The following is a 22,005-nucleotide window of genomic DNA, read 5'->3' as shown; positions in this document are numbered from 1 at the left end:
CTGTGAGTGCTGTCCCCCGACTTTGCATTTGCTTGGCTTACCGATTAAATGCGGTGCTAGCGTGTACGCAAGGCATGGACCCCAGAAGCAAAGGACTAGGAAGGTGCGACACACCAACCCCAGCCTGGCACTGAGGAAAGGCTATCGGGGAGTCTGGCTAGGAATGTGGATCTTCTTAGGGAAGTGTCCGTGAGGGATGCTGAGCACCAGCCTCTGCCTGCTCTAGTGGAGAGGGGTGAGGTAAGAAGGAGAGTCTGAATTTGCTGCCCTCCAGCAGGGTGGGTGGGAGAAGTGTCTAATGAAAGGAAAGCGCTAAAGGGCAAAGGCAGCTTGTGGGCAAGGAGAGGCACGTGTCACCACACTGAGCACACATGGGTCACAACAAAAGACGCTGGTGAGAGTAACTTGGAAGAGAGAAGCATTTATGATGCCAGAGTCATTGAGTCCATCACGACCAGGAATCGCACACCAAAGTGCAGGAACTGCAGGCCAGAGGAAGCAGGAAGCTTTCTGATCACATTTTATCCACATTGCTGGGGGGGGGGGGCGGTCGTCAGAGGGAGGGTGTTCAGCAAGGCTCCACCTCCTGAAGGTTCCATAGCTTCCACCAACAGCACCACCACCCAGGAACTAAGTTCACATATATGAACCTATGAAGAACATTTCTCACTCAACACCTATCCACTCCCCCCCCATCCCACCCCCCCACACACAAAAAAACCCACACATCATGATATCTGTAAGCTACTTATAACACCAGTCCTGAAAACACTTTTGGACTTCTGCTCTTGGTAGAATCCACATTCCCTTTCAATCTCCCATCCCCTCAGCCTTCCCCTGGCCACACATCCTCTGGGAGCAGCAGAAGCAGGGGCAGCACCCCCTCCAGCAGCCAGCCCCGGGGGTGGGGATGACCTCTGTGTCTTGATGTAATAAATCACCCTGGATACTATCATGCTCTCCTTATGGACGAGTCCAGAGTGCAAAGACAGATGCTTAACTTAAGGGTTGAAAATGGTGAAGGAAAACACCAATCTTCATTTTCTTCCTTAAACTAGTACCAGGGTGCTCTGGACATGCTCACAGACCCTAAAGCTACCGAGAGACATCCTAAGACTGTCTTGGAACTGGCCCTGTGGACACATTCTCCATCTTCACCTCCTTGAATGGCACTTGCTTTTGTATGTGACCAGCCAGGGCCATCACTGTTTCTGGAGAAGGTGATTCTCCTGTCCCAGGTCTTTGGAATCACCAAGCAGCTGCTGGAGGCAAGCATAGACTCCAACGCACAACAGCTCACCAAAATCCTGTGGCTTTCCCCACCACCACCACCACCTGCCCCCCACCATCTATGAAGTACAGCTAACAAATAAAAATGGCAAACTTCTAAGGGATAAATGTAGTGAGTCGCCATCCTGGGAAATCGTCCTTTGGTGTCTATAGGGATTAGAACTCCTAAGGATAGATGGGCCAACGGTCAGGAATTTGCACATAACAATCCTCCTGAATCTTTTAAGTCATCGATATAATGAAAGACCTCAGGGAATAGCAGTGGATGTTGTATTCAGTGGATGACAAGAAAAAGTGTTCTCACTTTTTTTCTAGTCAAGATGCAATTTTTTTGTCTCCACCCACAGTTGGTTGGATCTGAAGATGTGGAAACCTGATACCGAATGCTTGTGATTACCATAATCAGGTTAATTAAGATACCTATCACTTTAGGCAATATAGGGGTGTGTGTGTGTGTGTGTGTGTGTGTGTGTGTGTGTTAAAAATTCAAGGCTGGGCATAGTGATGCATGCCTTTAATCCCAGCATTTGGGAGGCAGAGCCAGCAAATCTATGTGAGTTTAAGGTCAACCTGGTCTACATAGTGAGTTCCAGGCCAGCCAGGGCTATGTAGTGTCTCAGACAAACAAAAGGAACCTTTGAAATCTGCCCCCTTAGTAAGGGTCAAATCTGTGCAGCACCAAGTTGTCCTGCTGCTCACCAGTCTCCAGGACTTACCCTACACAAATGAAACTCTGTACAATTAGACCAGAACCTTTAAACCTACCCTCGTCCCCGATAATACTCTCGGTGTTTCTACACAGTTATCATCTTAGGATCCCCTTTCAGTCAGATCATACAGTGTTTACTTCTTGTGTGTGCCTTATTTCATTTAGCACCCTGCCCTCCAGATTCACCATGATGAATAGCAGTCTTCTTTGTAAAGGCTGGATCAAATCTAGTCTCTTTGTACACTCTATGTACACTCTTGGAGTGTACATATATGTGTGCATATGTGTGTGTTTGTATAGGTGAAAGAAGGGGCAGGACAAAAGAGAGAGAAGAGAGGAGAGAGATAGGGGAGCTGTCTGTCATTTTAACTGTGGACAGACTCACTGATTATTTTAGATCTCGGCTGTTGTAAACAACGCTGCAGTTCATGCAGGGCCAGGAGAGTGCCCATATCTCTATGTGAGGGGTCACCTCATCACCTTTGGGCTTATACTTACATAGAACATCACCTTTATGGGGCAGAGCACTTACAGTGGCCTCCAGAAGCCCCGGGCATACACTCACAACACTGAAACCAACAGAAGGGCAAGTTTCTAAGTCAGATGTTGCTGCTGACCTCCCCTACTGCAGAGTGGGAGGGAGGCTCACAGGATCCTCATAACCTACCTTAGTTCTACAGGTACCACTTGCTGACTGTGATATTAGCCGTGGGTTTGTGCTAAGGTACACTTCTTCTATATAGTATTTGAGTATTTTCTCAGGGAATGAAGTGAAGTTTTGTGAATTTTGTTTTTGTGTTTTATTTTGTTTTCTGTATCAACTGAGATAATGACCTAGTTTTTAATCCTTTGTTCTGTCCGTGTGGTCTGGCCTGTTCGTTGAGCCGTCCTTGCATCACAGAGATCAGACCCATTTGATCTCAGTGTCTGCTTGAGTGTGTTCTTAAGTTCAGTTTGCTGGATTTTTGCGGAGGAGATTAGCATGGATCATCTTCCTTTCTTACAGTGGCACTGTCTGGCTTTGAGCCCAGGTAACGCTGGCCTCATACAGTGCAACTCAGTGTTCTCTCCTCACCAGTAAAGCCATCTGGCCCAGAGCTTGCCTTCACTGGGAGACTAGGGTCCTGTTCCTTGTTTGTTATGGCTCCATTCATATTTTCTATTCTTCATAACTCAATCTCAGTTCACAGTGCATATCAGTAAATTAGAAACATACTGTGAGTTAACCAGTTTTTGCACAGTACTCTCTTGTAGTCTTCCAGTCCTTCATGTTTCTATGAGATCTGTTTTAATGTCTCCTTTTATACTGCTGATTTTAGGTCTCCCCTACCCCCCTTCAGTCCAGCTAATGGCAATCCACTTGATTTATTTTTTTCAAAAGCAAGATCTTTATTTCATTGATCTTCTCTGTTGCCTTCTTTTTTCTAGATGTGATTTCATTTGTTTCTGCTCTAATCTTTATCCCTCCTACTCCTTTGGTTAATGCCTTTTTGCTCATATAAGTTAGGTTGTTTGAAATATTTTTTAAAATCTATTACATTTATTTATTTGTTTGTTTGTATATGCTTGTTAGAGGGGCACATGTGTGCCACAGCATGCATAAGGAAGACATAGAACAACTTGCAGAGGTCTATTCTCTTCTCCCATCATCTGGATCCTGAGAATCAAAAATCAGGTTGTCAGGCTGAGAGTGTGTGCTGAGTGTGTGTGTGCTGAGTGTGTGTGTGCTGAGTGTGTGTGAGTGTGAGTGTGTGTGTGTGTGTGTGTGTGTGTGTGTGTGTGCTCTCGAGTACATGCACACATGCCCAAGGAGGCCAGAGGCACCAGATCCCTCTGGAGTTTTGTTACAGGCAGTTGTAAGCTGGCCAACGTGGGTACTGGGAACTGAACTCCAGTCCTTTGGATCAGAATATGCTTCTAACCACTGCACAATCTCCCCAGCCCTGGCTCGGCTATTTCATTTCTCCTTTGGTTCTTCTTTAAAGCCACTGTGTGTTGGGGCTGGAGAGATGGCTCAGCAGTTAAGAGCACTGACTGCTCTTGCAGAGGTCCTGAGTTCAATTCCCAGCAACCACATGGTGGCTCACAACCATCTGCAATGTGATCTGATGCCCTCTTCTGGTATGTCTTAAGAGAGTGACAGTGTACTCACATACATAAAATAAATAAATCTTTTTTAAAAACAAAATTCTTATGACACATCTCCCTGGAAATCCTAACCCCCAAGGTGACGTTATTAGGAGATGGGTTCTTGGTAGATGATTAAGTCATGCAGGCAACCAGGATCAGTGTCCTGACAGAGACCACAGAACAAGGGCCTGCTTCCTCCAGCTGAGGCCAGAGTTTGAAGAAACCAGGCAACAAAATCATCTTATCTTGGATTTGGAAGCCTCTAAGACAAAGAGAAATGGGTGTTTAGTACCCACTGCTTCCTAGTTTATGCTACTTTGCCTGGGGTGGACTTAAGACAGGTGTTAAGGCCACATTGTGTCAGTCACAAAGTTGATAGTCTGGGTGAGAATGGCCCCCATAGACTAATGTGCTTATGCTTGGTCCACAATGAAACCATTTCAAAAGGATTAGGAGGTGTGGCCTTGCTGGAGGAGGTGTGTTATTGGGGGTTGGCTTTGAGGTTTCAAAAGCTCACACAAGGCCCAGAGGTCCCTTTCTCTGCCTGCTGCCTGTGAATCACGATGTAAAGTTCTCAGCTACTTTTCCAGCACCAAGCTTGCTTGCTTCCCACCATGGTGATTGTGAACTAACCCTCTAAAACTGTAAACAAGCCCCTAGTCTAATGCTTTCTAAGAGTTGCTTTGGTCATGGTGTCTCTTCACAGCAACAGAACAGTAACTAAGATACCAAGTATTTATGATTTTCTGCCAACTTTGTGAAAAGATATTTCAAATACCTTCCATTTTCTTGTATTGATTAGGACCTCATTTATGCTCCAAACTGTAGAGAAGACTCCATGTCTGCTTCAGAAGCAGTATATCCAGTTGCCCCAGGATGCAAAGTTCTAGCTAAGTCTCTTAGGTCCACTTGGTCTAGCATGTGGCTTAGATCCAAGAGCTTTTATTAATTTTTCATCTGGGTGCTCCACCAGTGGCTGGATTTGGGTCTGTTACTATTATTGTATTGCTGTCAGTTTCTCCCATCAGATCTGTTGACATCTGTCTTTATATATTTGGACACACCATTGTCCGGTATGATATGTATCTATCACTATCCCATAGACTTGATGGATTGTCTCCTTTATGACACCCCAATGATTTTCTTTGCCTCTTGTAATGATTTCAACTTATGTAGCATTAACTATCCTAAAACTTACTATACAGGTCTCTAATTCTTCATCCTCTTGCCTCAACTCCCAGGTGCTGGGAGGCTGGGTGTACCCACAATGCCCAGCTCCACCCCTTACTTTTGGACACTGTAAAGCTAACTTGAGTCTCTTACAGAACACAAAATTCATTGTGACTTGACTTCATTTTTAACATCCATTCGGCCACTTGACATCTTCTGATTGGAGAATTTAATCCATTTTTATTTAAGAAAATTATTTCTAGATAGGACAATTGCCACTTTGCTGATAAATTGTTTCACTGTCCCTCTGTCCCTTCTTCTGTCCTTTCAAATAAAATCTCCATGCTTTGATTCTTCTTACAGCCTTTTCTGCTTCTGATGCTGCAATTTTTTGAGACAGGGTCTCATTGTGTAGCCCTGGCTATTCTGGAACCCACATGTAGTACAGGTTAGCTTGGAATTCACTATGTAGACCAGGCTGGCCTGGCACTCACTATGTAGATCAGGCTGGTCTGAAACTCACTTTGTAGACCAGGCTGGCTTGAAATTCATAGAGATCTACTTGCCTCTGTCTCCTAGGACTGGGATTAAAGGCACATGCCCCATGCCAAGCCAAATTACTTTTTTTGATATTTGATATCTAGTAACAATCTGTTGTAGCTATGGTTGTTTTAGTATGACTAAGGCAAACACCATTATGGCATTAGAGATGTTGAAATTTGAATCTATAATTAGATCTAATATGGAGTTACCTGTCCATTTCTTAGAGGTCAATAACGAAATAAAAACTCTGTTCCTTTGGTGATGTTTCCTAGGTTGTTCACCCTTCGTGACATCTTTCACTTCCTCTTTCCTCTGGAAACAGACACGTCTGCCTCCAGGTTTTACAGCATACTGACAGGAAACACTCTTACCAATAGGCTAGCTATGGATTCTGGGGCCCTTTCACCTCGGCCAGGTGCACAGAACCTTTTGTGTTTTATCTCCCTTTGTGTTTTAGTTCCCCTACTACATGCCCATAAATTCTCATGTCTGTGTGCCTTTCTCTAGTCTGGCTTAATACACATATTGTTAGCCATCTTCCACACTCACACCACTGTCCAGGGACACTCAAGGAATCTGAGCATACAGTGGAAGAGGGAAGGTACAGCAATTAGGGTATCCATAAATCCATTCAAGAAAGGGGCTGCAGGTGTAGCATCCCATACAGCTCAGGAGAAGGCATCCTGACAGAGCCCACAAAACAGGCTGTGCAGTTGAGTGCTGAGCCCAGGGTGCTTCGAGTCCCTGCCTCTCTTCCCTGAGACAGCCACTTTCCTGCCATGCAGCTATGCTCCTTGTACAAGGATTCTCAGTGGGACAAGGAACAGGTAAGTACCTTGGGTATCATCCCACCTAACTGCAGATGCTGGGGATGTCTGTGTCAGCACTGGAGTGCCACATCTGCTGGAAGGGAGGATGTAAGAACAGTTAACACCGTTCCCCATTCAATGACCCTGGTGTGACCAGAAAATCAGATCCTTGGTGATGAAACAAGGTACCCTGGCATGTGTATCATAAGCCCACCCAGGATTTTATAGAAAATCAGCATAAACTGGACAGCTTATGAAAGAGGCTTCAGAGTCCAAGATCAAGGCAATGATGTATTTCTGTTGCCTGGTTGTACTGGTTGAGTTGTTTGTTTGTTTTGTTTTGTTTGTTGTCAACATGACACAAACCTAGACACATCTGGTATGGTGGTTTGAATAATAACAGTTTCCATGGGCTCTTATATTTAAATACTTGACACCCCCCCCCCATTGGTGGAACTGTTGGGAAGTGTGGCCTTGACAGAGGAGGTGTGTTCCTGGAGAGTGAGCGCTGGGGCCATCCTCAGTCGCCTGTCTCTGCCTCCCACGTGCAGGTAAGCCTGTAGCTCTCAGCTGCTGCCTAGCGTCTTACCTGTTGCCGTGCTCGCCACTGTGAGGGTCACGAGCTCACCCTTGGACACTGGAAGCCCCCAACAAACTCTTCTGGAAGTTGCCGTGGACATGGTGTCTCTTCACAGCCATAGTCAAGTAACTAAGACATCAGAGAAGAAGAAACCTCAGTTGAGGGGTTGCCTCGGTTAGATACCCGAGGGCAAATGGGGAGAGACTTTCTTAATTAACGATTGATGAGGAAGGGGCCAACCTACTGTGGACAATGGTAGATGGTCCTAGGTTGTATAGAAAGCAAACCGAGCAAGCCATGAGGAGGACACCAGTAAGCAGCATTCCTCCACCGCATCTGTTTTGGTCCCTGCCTCCCTGGATCTGCCTGGGATTCATGATGGACTTCAATCCAGGAGGTGTAAAATGAAAGAAACCTTATCCTTCCCAAGTTGATTTTGGTCATGGTATTTATTGCAGCTGTAGAAAGCAAATGAGGTCACCTGGTGAGGGCCTGACTTCTTCAAATTGTACATCTTCACGCTGCAGGCTCACCAGAAAGAAGGGGCTAGCTGCTCTGTAGTCTCCTGATCATCATCTGCCTCCCATGTTAGAACGCAAGCTACTGGAAAGCAAGAACCAATCTGTCTTGTTCGTTGCTGCTTCTTGACCCCCCTGAACAGTCCCTGGAATGCAGCCGAAGCTCATTAGATAGCTGATGGATGAACAATGAAATAAGAAATATTAGCATCACGGACACTGGATTACATTAAGATAATGCCCAGAAAGTGGAATGACCGCATCAGAGGGCACAAGCGAGCATCTTACAATTTGATACCCACCAACATCCCCCCAATGATAGAAGTGGGACTTCCACCCCCTGCCCGAGTCTACCCAGTCTTCATGTATGCACACATAAATATCCATGAGCATGCACACATCCATGTTCTATGTCTTCCCGTTGCAGGTACAAGGAGAGACCTGATGCCCCAGTACTACCAGAACCAAGCGCTCAGCCTGTGACCCTCAGGGGCAACCAGTGTGAAGCCGGGAGTAAGTGAGAGAGAGGCCCTTCTCACCTCTGCTGATGAGGGTGATTGCTCATCATGATCGCCTCTCCCAGTGCTCTTTGCAGGAAGGACCAACGTTTGCAAATTACCTTTCAGGTCCCTGACTATCAGACTCGGCAAAGCAGCCGCTAGCACGGCCTGGGCTCAATAAATGTTTAATTAATTAATCAATCAAGCCAAATCAAACACGAGTGTGATTATCTAGATATTTCTATCTATACACCATGAGGTGGCTCATTAATTGCTTTTTTTCTCTTTTAAACTTTTCTACTGAAATGAGAATATGTTTGGGAATTAGGTAGACGTAGCCTTAAAGGTTTTTATTTATAAAAAAAAAACTGATACGTATGAAATATTCTAAGAGTATCCACCAGAACAGATTGCTGCTAAAACAATCGTTGTTATCCTAAAGTCAATGCCTTACTGTTCATACTGCTGAGGTAATAAAATACCACAGCTTGTGAGGAGACAAGGGGTTTTTTTGTTTGTTTGTTTGTTTGGCTTTTTTTTTTAATCTGCAAATATGGTTCTATGCACATAAAAAGCCAAACTCCAGAGAACCTGCATCAGCACTATTCTGCCCAGGGTGAATGGCCTCACTTGCGCTAATCACAAGGACAAAGGGATGCTCTGTTGCATGAGATTCTTAATTGTGCTTCTCCCTGTGGGATCCCGTCAGAATCTCCCGGTGCCGCAGCTCTGTAAGAAAATATTGCATTGGGTCAAGTGGAGGAAAGTAAAAAGCTGATAATCAAATATCCACGATAGGCAGACGTGCTGTCTGGTTCCCGCACTTAATAAACTTGCAGTGGATGCCGAAGGTTTCTGAGAAACACCCCACAGCCTCCCGAGTCTCCGCTGGGTTCTGCATCTTCACACAGTCACTTAAGACCATAAATTATCTGCCTCGGTTTCATTTAAAGATCATAAGATGCTGGGATTTTATACTGTTTATTTTGAGCTATAAATACTAGCCTTGGTCTTTCTGGGTATTAATGTGATGGTAATTGTGCTCCTGGTGGGTTTGGAACAGAATAAATGAATGGCATTCCTAAGGCCCACCAGCCAGTGGGTACTCTGGGCTTTCGCCCCTTCTTCTGTCCCTGGTAGCATCTCAACACACAAACCCCATACCTCAGGAAAGTGCACTAGACAGAGCAGGGCACCGTAGCAGGTTTAGTCCAAGTGGAAATTTTCTGGTAGCTTCCAGAAGGCAAAATAATAATAATTCACAAAGAAAGCATCTTCCTTATTCCCTCGAGATTTGCCTCGGTTTTTTTTTTTTTTTTTTTTTTTAAGATCTTCTGGGTTGACTTCGAGCGCTCGCTCGCTCGCACATTCGTCTGGGAAGTAGTGATCTGGCAGCATCCCTCAGCTCAGAGATGTGCCAGGAGGACTCCAGCAACTCATCGAGGCCTCCGATTCCTCACAGACTGAGCCCCAGCACAGAGACGCGTGATCCCTACCATAAGCGCTGCCTTCACAGGCTGTCGGGGAGTGTGAACCCGGGACAGCAGAACTGGCTGGAAGCCCAGCAATAGCCACTTCCTCCCTCGCCTCAGCGGCACAAACACTCAGATCAATGCTGTTGCTTCAGAGTCTGTTCCGTTCCAACATTGTCAACACACGTTTCAGCCACACGTCGTCCACAAATACACATGCCAACACACACAGCCGTCACACGTCCGTCTTCACCGTCAACTCTTTACCTTTAAATGATGCGAGGCCTGTGTCCCAGTTTGCTTCACTGTTCCTGGGATAAACATTGACCTAAACCCAAGCCTGGGAGAAAGGGGAGTGTTTGACTTCCCAGTTACAGTCCACTATCAAAGAAAACGGAGGCAGGGAATCAAGGTGGGAAGCTGGAGGCAGGAACTGAGAGATCATAAAGGAACCCTGCATACTGGCTTGTTCCCCGTGCCTCTGTCATCCACCTTTTTCATATAGCCAAAACCCACCAGCACAATCAATCATTAACAAAACCAAACAAACAAATCCTGTACAGATGTGTCCACAGGCCAATGTAATGGGGGCGATTCCTCAATCCAAGTTCCCTCTTCCCAGGTATAGCTAGGTTTGTATCAAGTTGCCAGAAACTGTGACAGTGTGCAAAGGAACAGACCAATCAGGACTGCCACTGTCTCCCTGGGGCTCTGTTGTGCCTACTTCAGGCAATTCATCCCACAGGCTCTCTGGAGATCTGATGTCTAATCAAGTCACCAAGGCTTTGGTGAATGTCTGGGAATCTTGCAACCATGAAAAATCACCTGGATCTTGGGTTACATGCCTCCGGGATCTGAGCCTGCACCCCAGGACGTGAGCATGCATCCCAGGATCTCAGCCTGCTTTCTAGGATCTGAGCATTCACTCCAGGACCTGAGGGTGTGTCCTGGGATCAGCACCTATGACAAAGCAGTGAAGCAGCATGGGAAGAGATGACGCTTGGGTGTATAAGACCCCAAAGCAAGCACTTCCCCTCCCATAGGAATTGTGTTTTCATACCTGACTCCTTCTCCATTGAGTGTGGTTAAACCTTAACAAGGGACAGCACTGGAAGAACCAGGTCCCAAAGAATCTGTGTCATCCATGTTAAAAAGAAGAGGCCAAGCCAAACATGGTGCTCCCAGGTCTGGAAGGCAAGATCACAAATTCAAGGCCAGCCTGGGCTACATAGAAACAATCCAACTTTAGAAGAACATGGAGAGAGGGGAGATGGAACATTTTAAAATTCCTTTGCTCTGCATAGTGGCATGCATTTTTAATTCTAGCACTAAGGAATCTGAGGCAGGAAGATCTCCAGTTCAAAGCTAGCTTGGATGCATAGTGAGTTCAGGATCAGCCTGGGCTACACAGTGAGTTCAAGGTTAGCTTTTTTTTTTTTTTTTGAGATCCTGTGATACACACACACACACACACACACACACACACACATACACACAAAATAATGGACAGATGACTGGTTGGTAGATCAATTGATGGGTATGATAGATCCATTGATAGGTAGCTAGATTATAGAGAGATAGGCAAGCAGATAGATGGTAGATAGATAATAGATCAATAGGTAGATGAGCAAAAGTAAGAAAGGGGGGATAATAATGTGTCTCTTGGACCCTCTAACATAAAGGCACCCAAGCTCCATGGAAACTACACAATGTTGGCAACTGGTAGATACAAGTTAACCTCTGGCTTCTTTGGTGTTATCTAAAGGACTTTAACAACTGGTTCCTAATCTTTAAAAAAAAAAAAAAGCAATGGGGGACAACAGCCCCCACATCTTTTGTCTGTTGTGGGGATTAAAGTATTGCATATGTGTATACTGCGCCCCACAGAAGCCTGGCACATAGAGGAGGGGCCAACAGTCAACCCACTAAGCAAGAAAACTCAGTCTCCTCTTGCAAGGCCACCCTGCCCAGAGTGGGTCAGCAGATCAGGGGCTGGAATGCAGCTTGGTGGTGGAGCACTTGCCTCTGCATGTACTGGGCCTACGTTCAAACCAGTACCACACCCAATAAACAACAAAAAATCATTAAGTCAGAAGCACACACTGGTAAGAGCCATGTAAAGGATTGAAGCTTCCGACCATGGGAAAGGAGAGTTGAGGGTATTTGGAGTTGAGGGTAAAGCACAGAGTGCGGGCAGAAGACAGAGGAAGCCTGGACGAAGAACAGTACAAATCCCTTTGCTAAGTGTACCTCTCCCATGCGCACCATCAGAGGAGACAGCCAATGGTAAGTCCACAAAGGATGCTACTGGCGCACCCTGGAGCCAAATGGCTAGAGCTGCAGCTCTCCACCCCTCTGATCTTTGTGCCCACATTCATGGCCACATGATGAACCTTCAGCAGCAGATGACTCTCCCTATCCCACTCCACCCACTTGTGAAAAAAGTGAAGACTGGTCCTCTCTCTGCAGCTCCCCCAAAATAATTACTCCCACTATATCATGTAAGCCCACTGCAAAAACAAAGACTTCTGGAGACTTAGACCTGCCTGGCCAGGTATTGGACCAGAACTTCCCCTGTGGTATGGGAGAACTGAGAGGACTCTGACACCTCAATGTGGGCTGTACACACCCCGTCACACAGACATTGAGGATGTGGCTTATGTTGTTGCAGATCTGGTCTGATGGGATCTGAGCACACCAAGAAGAGGCAGCCGGACAGGTTCCCAGAGCAGAGACTTAAAGGCTCCTGGGAAGACAGCTTGAGAGCCTACGTAATGGAAGAGGAGGTGTATGGAGCTCAGTGGTATAGCCAGCCTTTCCTGAGCATGCACAAGGTCCAGGGTTCAGTCCCCTGCATCTGGAGAAAAGGAAGGGTAGAAGAGAGAAAAGAGTAATTTCCTTTTAGACTTCATTCTGGTGAAACAAAAATGTCTGTCTAGATTTGGTAGCACACAGCTGTAACCCCAGCTCTCAGGAAGCCAAAGTAGGATAGATGGTAGTGAGATCTGGTCTAGCCTGGGAGATATTATTTAGCAAAACAGTATCTTTAAAACACAACATAAAAACTGCTTAGAGGAAATCCTTTGTTAAGCTTCCTGTGAGGTGAGGTGACACTCTAGAAGGGTGTTATGCGATAGAGGTGAACAAGCCTCCCTCTGATGAATGGCATACTGCCGGGAGGAGTCTGTCTTTCTTCTGTGCATAGGACCATGGGAATACCCGAGCCATGTGGTGTAGGGAAAGAAAAGAAAAAACAAAGATTTTTGCATCCTGATATGGTGACAGGCAGTGTCACTAGAAGCTAGAAACACCTATAGACGGAGCTACAGGTCTTTATGCTATGACGAGGAAGAAAGTCTTTCTCTAGTACAATATTCCTGACCTTGTATGTATGGCTTTCCCACAGCTGGTCTCCAGATATCACCTGGGTGTCCAGTGATTCAACACATTTCTGCCATTGAGCACAGAGAGGCGTCAGGCCCCACAAGACCCCTACTTCAGACACCCATTACATGTACAGGAATCATCAGACCTCCTGTAAGTAAGAGGGTTTAGAATTTTAAAAGGACCTTCTCATTTTCCCGGAGTCAGTTGGTGAGGCAGAACATTCCACCCCTCTAATTACTGGGTCTTTCTAATAACCAGCCCCTTAGAGGCCCAACCTTAGTCACCGAGTTAACACAAAATCAGATGCCACTGACTGGCTGTAGATAATCCTATTGCTCAGAAAACTCCAAAGATTTGGGGGCTCTGAGCCAGGAATTAGAAATAAGACTAAATGTTTGGTTCTGTTTTTTCCCTTTGGGGAGTGAGGGAAACCGGAGACCAGACCCTACTATATAGCCCAGTCTGATCTTGAACTTGCTACTTTGCCCAGGCTAAACTTGAACACACAGTCTCCCAAGTGCTGATGTCACAGGCATGCACTGCCATGCCCTGTACTTGAATGGTTTTCTTTTGATGTCACAGACCCCTTTGTCATCACAGCAATCATTAGGTTATGTGGGTGAGGACTTTAGGAATGTCTGAGAGCAATGTCGAAGTTGTCATGTAAGCCAAACACACATAGGACACACAGGCCCAGGAGGATAAAGGCAGAGAAACCAGGTGCATTGCACAAGAGTGCAGAGGAGAGGAGACAGGCTCGTGTGCAGCCATGGCCCTGCAGCTGTGTTCTTGGGGCTCCGGAGAAGTTCATTTCCAGTAGAGCCCATGCCTTTCCAATCGCAGGGCTCTAACTGTATTTTGATGTCCCACACAAGGCAATATGAGGTGGTAGTGGTGGTGGTTAGCAGAGCAGCCACATATTGCCATAAAGTGCTCGCTGCGATGATACGACGAATTTTCTTGCCTATTCCGTGCACAGAGCATTGTTCAGATTGAACTGTAAGATCACTTCAGATGCACTATTGATTTTCATTATTTTCGTTTTCTCCATCTGCGAGTTCCTTGAAGCCATTCCCCGCTTTGATTTTATCTGGCAGAACAATCCCCACCTCCTCTTTCTAGTCATTAGTTCATAAAAATCTCAGGACCTGGGAGTCCAAGGAAGGAAGCCCATTTACATAGAAGTTTGTCCTTCCAGAAGGATAGTGGTTTCTGATTTCCTGGAGCCTGTGGAAGCTTTTCACACTGTGACAGCAGGTGTGTTGTGCACCATTTTGTCTCAGATAAAACAGTCTATCTTGGAAGGAAGCTTTCAGCTGGGCAGTGGTGGCGCACGCCTTTGATCCCAGCACTTGGGAGGCAGAGACAGGTGGATTTCTGAGTTCAAGGTCAGCCTGGTCTACAGAGTGAGTTCTAGGACAGCCAGGGCTACACAGAGAAACCCTGTCTCGAAAACAAACAAAGAAAAAAAAAAAAAGACTGAGAATTTTCTAGGGGTGGGGTAAAACATTCTACCCTGCAGGTAAACTCCCTAAGCTCAGGAAGAAAACAATTCAAAGGCTTCAGGAAGTCCCTGAAACTGACCAAATACCAGAAGCACCTCCTTCCCCAAGCATACATAAGCAGTGAAGACTGGAGAGACTCTCAAACCAGCTGACCCACTTGAAAGAAGTTCTAGACTGCAGTCTAGATCCCTCTCCAACCTACCCAGCTGCCTGCAGGCTGTGCAGTGTGCTCCAAGCTCCCAGCTATGTGAGTAACCCCCAGTGAAGCTGATCCACTCTTTGGTCTGTCATTGATTCTGTATTTGGGAGGAATAGACATTCTCATCTCCCCAGGAATAGTGTCACACAACAAGGTGTCACCATGAACTCAGAAGGGTATGAGACTATCCTTCTTATACAATTCTGAATCATCTTCTGTGATGAAGAAACATCCTCCCAGTTTCCAGATGCCCCCACGAGGGGTAAAGCCATAGGCTGCATTGAGCTGCTCCGGAGCATGGGGCTCTCCAATGCTCATTTTCCCACCCTCTTTGCCCTTCCTCTGCTGTTTCCTGTAGCTACAGGGACACACAGCATTAAGGCAGAAACAGTCCTCCAGAAATCAACACGGTAATTTCCCAGCAGAGGCCTCTTGTGACTTTGCAGTGGCATCCAGGAGGCTGGGATCCCTCGGGTGTCTTTGCAGAGTCTCTCCTCTGATTCGCTGTCATGGGGAACAGATTATCTCTGCATACGAGCAGAGAGATATTAAAATTGGACAGCATTCTGCCTCTGATATTGGGGAACAATCAGAGATGGCTCTGTATAGACTGACAGAGCAACAAGATGTACAACTCCAAGGCTGCTAAAAAATAAAGCTGTGTACAGAGCGGCTGGGAGGGCTGCAGAGGCCACAGCTTTCGAGGGGGAGGCAGAGACTAAGTCTCGAGCCTGCTGTAGAGAAAGATATCACAGACAGAGGACACGTGTGGCTTTGTGTGGGGAGGGGCTGGTGGTGAAGCACATTCACAATCATCCATCCATCTGTCCTGGGTGCTGACTCCCTGCCCCACTCAAAACAGCCCATTCTGGGACTTGCAGCTAGGAAGATGGACAATTGTGCTATAAGCATACCAAATAACAGGACTTTAAAACACTGCAAGTGTGGACCGGAAGGATGACTTAGCTCCTAAGAGCACTTTGTGCTCTTGCAGAGGTCTGGGGTTGGAGGTTCCAAGCACCCACACCAGGTGGCTCACAGTTATTCTTAATTCCAGTTCCAGGGATCCAGTGCCCTCTTTTTCCCTCTACAGACAATAGGCACACATGTACTATGTACATCCAGAACAAGCGCACATATGTATGAGACAAAACTAATTTTTTTGTTGTTGTTGTAAAGGTAGCAGGCATGGTATGGTTCATTCTTTTAATCCCAGCACTCAGGAGGCAAAGGTAGATAAATCTCTATGAGTTCAAGGTTAAACTGATCTACATAGAGAGTTCCAGGTCATCCAGGGCTATACAGTGATATCTTGTCTCAACAACAACAAAAATAAATAAATAAACATACAAACAAACAAACAAAAACAAACCAAAACCAATAAAAAAAAAAAAAAGGTTGCAAATAGGAGGATGAGGACAGAACTGAATTATCAGGAAATGCTGGCAAGGCTGGGGCAGCCCACCCTCCTACCCACCCCACCCACCCCACCCCCCACAGTCTGGGTGATGAGGAACACACCTATGAGAGTCAGCATCTCAAACGAGGGGAAAAGAAGAATTCAGGGATTTGTGGCGGGTCTCAAGGCTAATAATATAGCCCCATTTTAGGGCCTAGAGGGATAGCTGAAGGTTAAGAGCACTGGCTGCTCTTGCAGAGGATCCAGGTTCAGTTTCTAGCACCCACATGACAACTCAAAACTCTATAAAACTCCAGTTGTCGAGGATCTGACGCCCTCTTCTGGCCTCCTCCGGCACTGCACACACATGGCACATCTACATACACAGAGACAAAATACTCATCTCCATGGAGTGACAATAAGTCAGTAAGCCAGCCCTTTTTTAACCATTCTCAGGTACTTCTGTTTATTCTGCTGCTTTTGTGTTTAGAAAATTGAGGCGCTAACTCACATGTGATATGAGCGGGTGGTTAACACTTGACTCTACAACATGGGAACTATTTTAGATTTTGTTTGCCTGTGTTTTTTTTTTAACCTACTTCTTCAGCAGAACAAGTGCCAAGCAGAGGTTAGAAAGAAATGTTAGCACAAATGTAAACATCCACTTCATGCAGATTCAAGCAAAGGCGGACTCTTTCTCTGCCAAAACAAAACCCCCGCCCCCATTTCTTATCTGCAAAGGTTAAACAAGGTCTTAACCTAACTGTTGGGTTAAGGATCCAAATATCAAACTCAACCCCTGTGGGTCTTGAAGCTAACCAAAGGGAGAAGAGAGCGTCCCTTAGTGAAGACCCCACCGTGTGTGCTGGAAGTGAGTAGGCAAACTGAGGGTGCTGGGGAGGAATAAGATTTCTCCAAGAGGCAAGAGTGTTGAGAAAGAGAAACTGAAAACAGATTAGTGAGAAGCAACTGGCTGCCTAGCAGCAAATAGCAGGGCTTTGCCTCCTGCAAAGGAATCTCATCCAAGTGCTTTGGGTTTGCTGTGCGCATGGCCTCTGTCTAATGAGAGGGTTTCCAGCCAGTTGGATTTCACACTGTTCAGTGCCAGCTTGGCAATTTGTTTTGAATCAAACCCTTCAGCCTGTTAACCTGGTGGGTAAGTCTTCTGGGTGGGCAGCCAGAATCCTACAGGATATTTTGCTTTTCTTAAAGAAAAAAAGAAAAAGAAAAATGGCGTTGGTGGTAATAGCGGTAAAGGAAAAGGAGAATGGGTTCAAAAATGGGCATGGTGGTGCACGCCCGTAATTCTGACGGTGTGTCAAGAGGCTGAGGCAGGAGGATCACAAGTTTAAGGCCAGCCTAAGTTTACATGTCAAAATGCTATCACGTAAGTTGAGGCAGGGAAGTGGGGAGGGACAGAGGGAGAGAGGAAGGGATGTCGAGAGGGAGGAACAGGGGTGAGGGGAGAAGAATCCAATCAGATTGTTGTCTAGACACTCTGAGCCCAGCAATAGGGTCTTACCATGTAGTTGCAGTGGGTAGCTAAGGGCAACGGTGAGAGACTGGGTTGTCTTGGAGACCTCTGGGGCCACCTGCACCAGTGTCTTCTACAGAGATATCCCAAGTCCTGCATACCATCAACAGCTCACATCTTCTGGGAGAAGCCTTGTCCAGCCACTCATGGGCTTCTATTTGAACTCCCTTTTGTTTAAACTATCATCTGGAAATACCGTATGAACCAGGAAGCAAGACTCTAGTCCAGAGCAAGTGAGCTCCAATGAGTAGAAATCTAGAAACAAAGTCATCTGTGACAGGTAACTGGGATTGTCAGCCCAATGGGAGTAACAAACACCTCAAGGGAGTCACGAAGCCCGCCTCTGGGTGACACTATGATGCCATCTCCAGAGACAATTAGATCATGAGGTCTTTGACCAATACCAGCAGATTATCCAAGTGCGGGCTTATAATCCAGCGGAGGAAGTAGGGGGCGGGGCTGAGTTTAAAGGTGTAGGTCAGTGTGGGTGTGTTCTTATGGCTGTATCTTCCCCTAGTCCTTTCCTGTGTCCTTCCCCTACTTCCTCTCCATTGTAAGATGAGCTGTTCTGACAAGTGTCCCCACCACCATGATATATATGATGCTTAAGAAAATGGGACCCTCAGAACTGTGAGTCAAAATAACCAGCACCCCTGCCTTAAGCTCTCTCCGTAGCCTGGTCACAGGCAAAGCAAAGGGGGCTTACACAAAGTCCAACCTCATTTGCATTAGTGGCAAATACGAAAGTCCCGTTGGGTCAGCAAGATGACTCAGTGGAGACAGGTGCCTGCTGCACAAGCCTGAAGACCTGAATTTGACCCTCAGAAACCACAAAAAACAAACAAACAAACAAGGGACACAATGCCGCTATAATCCCAGCATTCCTAAGGCCAGCGGGAAGTAGACACAGAATGACCTGGAAGGTCCTGAGCCAGGTAGCCTGGAGTTTACACTGGCAGACACAAGGGAGACCCTAGAGAAAAGAAATGGTCTTGTTAGCTTTGACATTGGAAGCATTGGATGGTGTAGTATAGAAGGCTGGAAGCCCTCACTCCCAAGTAGCAGAGGCAGGGGTGGCTGTTTTAAACCCTTCCCACAAGGTCGGAGGTAAGACAGAGAGAGGATCGACCTCTGTAGAACTAAAACCTCTCAGTCTTCCTTGGCTTCCACTCCATTGAGAACCTCACAGGGCTAATCAGCCCCCCAGGCTGCTGATACCAGACAATGAAAGCTGTTCTCCGTCAACACATGAAGCTGAAGTGACAGTTATCCGGGGCTTGGATGGGATAGCAACAAATGCCTTTGACTTATAATGAATGAGAAAGGCTTTCTTAGCTTACAGAGGTCATGAAAAGAAGCATGCCCACACTCAAAGGAGCATGTGTTTGAGGGGTTATATGCTTAAATGTACATGCCGTGTGTGTGTGTGTGTGTGTGTGTGTGTGTGTGTGTGTGTGTGTGTGTGTGTGTGTGTTTCAAAATTCCGGCAGCCCAACTGTCCATTGATTTTCTGACAAGCTGCATGGTCCCTTTCAACTACCAAAACCAGAAAGATGACCCCGAGCAAGAAAGTCCTGGGAGTGCACAGGAGGAAGAGCTGAGTGAGCACTTGATTTGACTGGACGTTGACGATTGATCCCAATAGTGTCTGCTCCCGATGCAGTCAGTCCTCCAGGCACCGCCCGGGGAGTCGAGCACAGAAGCTGCAAAGTGGCTGGCTCTAGCAGGACTGAGCAGGGCAAACGCGTCACCAACAGGCTGTGCCTTTTACCCTTTCTCCCATACCCTCTTCCTTGCTAAACCATTCGCTCACATTCCTAAAGCTACCCACCAAGGTCCATTCCCTTATTTGGTCACTTCCTCCTCCTGAGACTGATCACCAAGGTCCTGCTATGAGAGTTTTAAAGTCCAACAATCAAAGCCCCAATCAAAATTAACAACTCCTCCTAACATGAGGGTTTCCCCTTTTTTCTTTATAAACCACCATTTGCCTATGGACCACATCTTTCTCCTCTATCCAGATGCAACCCTTTGTCCCTCCAGGGCAAACATCCCTTTCCTCGCCTTTATTCCCTTGCACTTCTCCGTCTCCTCTGTCTCCTGCCTTTGTCTCTTATCCCCTACCCTCTGTCCCTCCGAGGCAAATCAATCTCCTTGGTGCTGAGAACTTGGGCTTGGGTTGTCTCCTGTCAACTTCAAGGTACTTTCACACAACAGTGGAAACATTGCAGCGTGGAGAACTAGGAATTTTCAAATAAATTTTAGCATCTAGTCTCTTAATGTCTAGAGCAAATAGCATCAACTTTTGTAGAATATCTTCTTTTGTCTTGTATTTGTTATTTTATATCACTGTGACCAAAACACCTAAACGAAACAATGTAACACAGGGGAAAGAGTGGGATGCAGGAGTAGGCTAGGCTACAACCTTCAAAGCCCCCCTTCCTCCTATCTCCACCAATTAGGCACCACATCTGATAGTACCACAGCCTCCTCAATGTGTTCAAAAATCCCCTGTGGTAATCAGGCCTCAGGCTAGGGATATGGCTCAGAGATGAAGACCACCGACTTCTCTTGCAGAGGATCTAAGTTTAATTCCCAGAACCAACGTCAGATGGCTTACAACCAGCTGTAATGCCAACTCCAGGGGTATGCAACTCTCTGGCCTCTTCAGGCATGTTCACACACACACACACACACACACACACACAATTCAAAATGACTTTAAAAAGTAAATTTGTTGGGATTGGAGAGATGGCTCTTGCAGAAGACCCAAGAGACCCAGGTTCAGTTCCCAGCACCCACATGGTGCCCCACAACCATCTGTAACTCCAGTTCCAGGGAATCCAAATGCCCTCCTCTGACCTCCTTGGGTACCAGGCATGCATATAATACATAGACTTACGTTTAGGCAAAACACCCATACACATAAAAATAATTTTTAAAAATAACATGAGCAGACTCTGGGTTAGATGTTTTAGAGGCCCCTTTTCCCTGTTGCTTCTGCTTAGACACCCATGTGTCTTTCACTGTCACTCTGAATGTGTTCTGGGAACAAGAAACTGTCATCTTAGGGAACCTGCTCTCAATATATATCTTTGTGTGTGTGAGTGTGTACCCATGTGCATGTGTTCGAGTTTGCATGTGCATGTGTGTACCCTCAGCACATGAAGCAGCAACCATGCTACAGGTCACCTCTGAAGTCCATACACACATGCCATTGTTAGTGCAATTCAAAGAATTTGTCTGGGTAGACCATTTTCACTCAGATACTTCCCAACACAGTCACTCAACTCCCTCAAATTGACACTGTCACCCAAATTAAATCAATAGTTCTTTGCAAGAGTAGAATAAGTATTTTATCTAATAACCGGCTTGTTTGAGATTTGCAGTGCTGGATGGTGGGACCAAAAGGCATCTCTTAACAATTTACATTTAACCCTACACCATTTCCATCTTTGTATCAATGACACTCAGATAAAATGTGAACATCTAATTGAATTCTGTTTTGGATCACCTATGACACATCTATTTACGACAATTCTCCAGAAAGAAAAGACCATGTATCTAAGGGGTGGTTATCAAAAACACATGTCACTTTTAACATAACAGACTCTGGGTTTGAGTCACAGTGCAGGCAACTTCTCTGTGCCGTGGTTGTGCCGTGGTCGATCTTCACTGTCAACCAGATCTGATTTAGAGTCATCTGAGAGGCTGGTGGGGCACACCAGGCGGGGAGGTGAGTGGGGGTATTCTAGAGTAGTTTGACCTTCTAGCCTCCTGGGAGTCCTGCATATACATGACATGTGAAATAACATAAACTCAGAAAGTCACACACACACACACACACACACACACACACACACACTACATGCTTACTCCAGTCCCAACACAGTATACAAACAAGTGGGTTGGGTTCGGGGAAAAAGGGCTCTGAGTCCACAGAACCCCAACCATTTGATTTCCAATCTAAATCTAGTCCAATGTCTGTACACCACAGCAGAGCGCCTTATGTTGGAATTCTTCTAAAAACATCCTATTGAGCTTGGCATAGTGGTCCATGCCGGTAATCTCAGTACCAGGGGGTTAGTTCAAAGCCAGCCTGCACTGCAGAAAGATTAAAGGTGAAAAAAAGATTAAACCCACAACACATTCTGAATTTACCTTTCCAACATCCCATAAATGACATGTCAGCATACCTATCTCTTAAAATTAAAGAGGAAAAATGGGGAAACATGGGGGCAAACGTTTTAGTGTCTTGTA

General features: G+C 46.1%; 1 long non-coding RNA gene across 1 annotated transcript in view; it reads right to left on the bottom strand.

Annotated features, from left to right (window-relative positions):
* Window positions 1-8,791: 8,791 nt before the first annotated feature.
* E130304I02Rik (RIKEN cDNA E130304I02 gene) overlaps window positions 8,792-22,005 on the bottom strand; it is a 35,483-nt gene continuing 22,269 nt past the window's right edge. The window contains exon 3 of the long non-coding RNA NR_033567.1: window positions 8,792-8,978. This is a non-coding gene — a long non-coding RNA (RIKEN cDNA E130304I02 gene). The remainder of the gene's footprint in view (window positions 8,979-22,005) is intronic.

Source organism: Mus musculus, chromosome 7, assembly GCF_000001635.26.
Source record: "Mus musculus strain C57BL/6J chromosome 7, GRCm38.p6 C57BL/6J".
Classification (NCBI taxonomy): Eukaryota; Metazoa; Chordata; class Mammalia; order Rodentia; family Muridae; genus Mus; species Mus musculus.
Note: the sequence above shows the minus strand (reverse complement) of the source record. Positions and strands in the feature narration are given on the sequence as shown.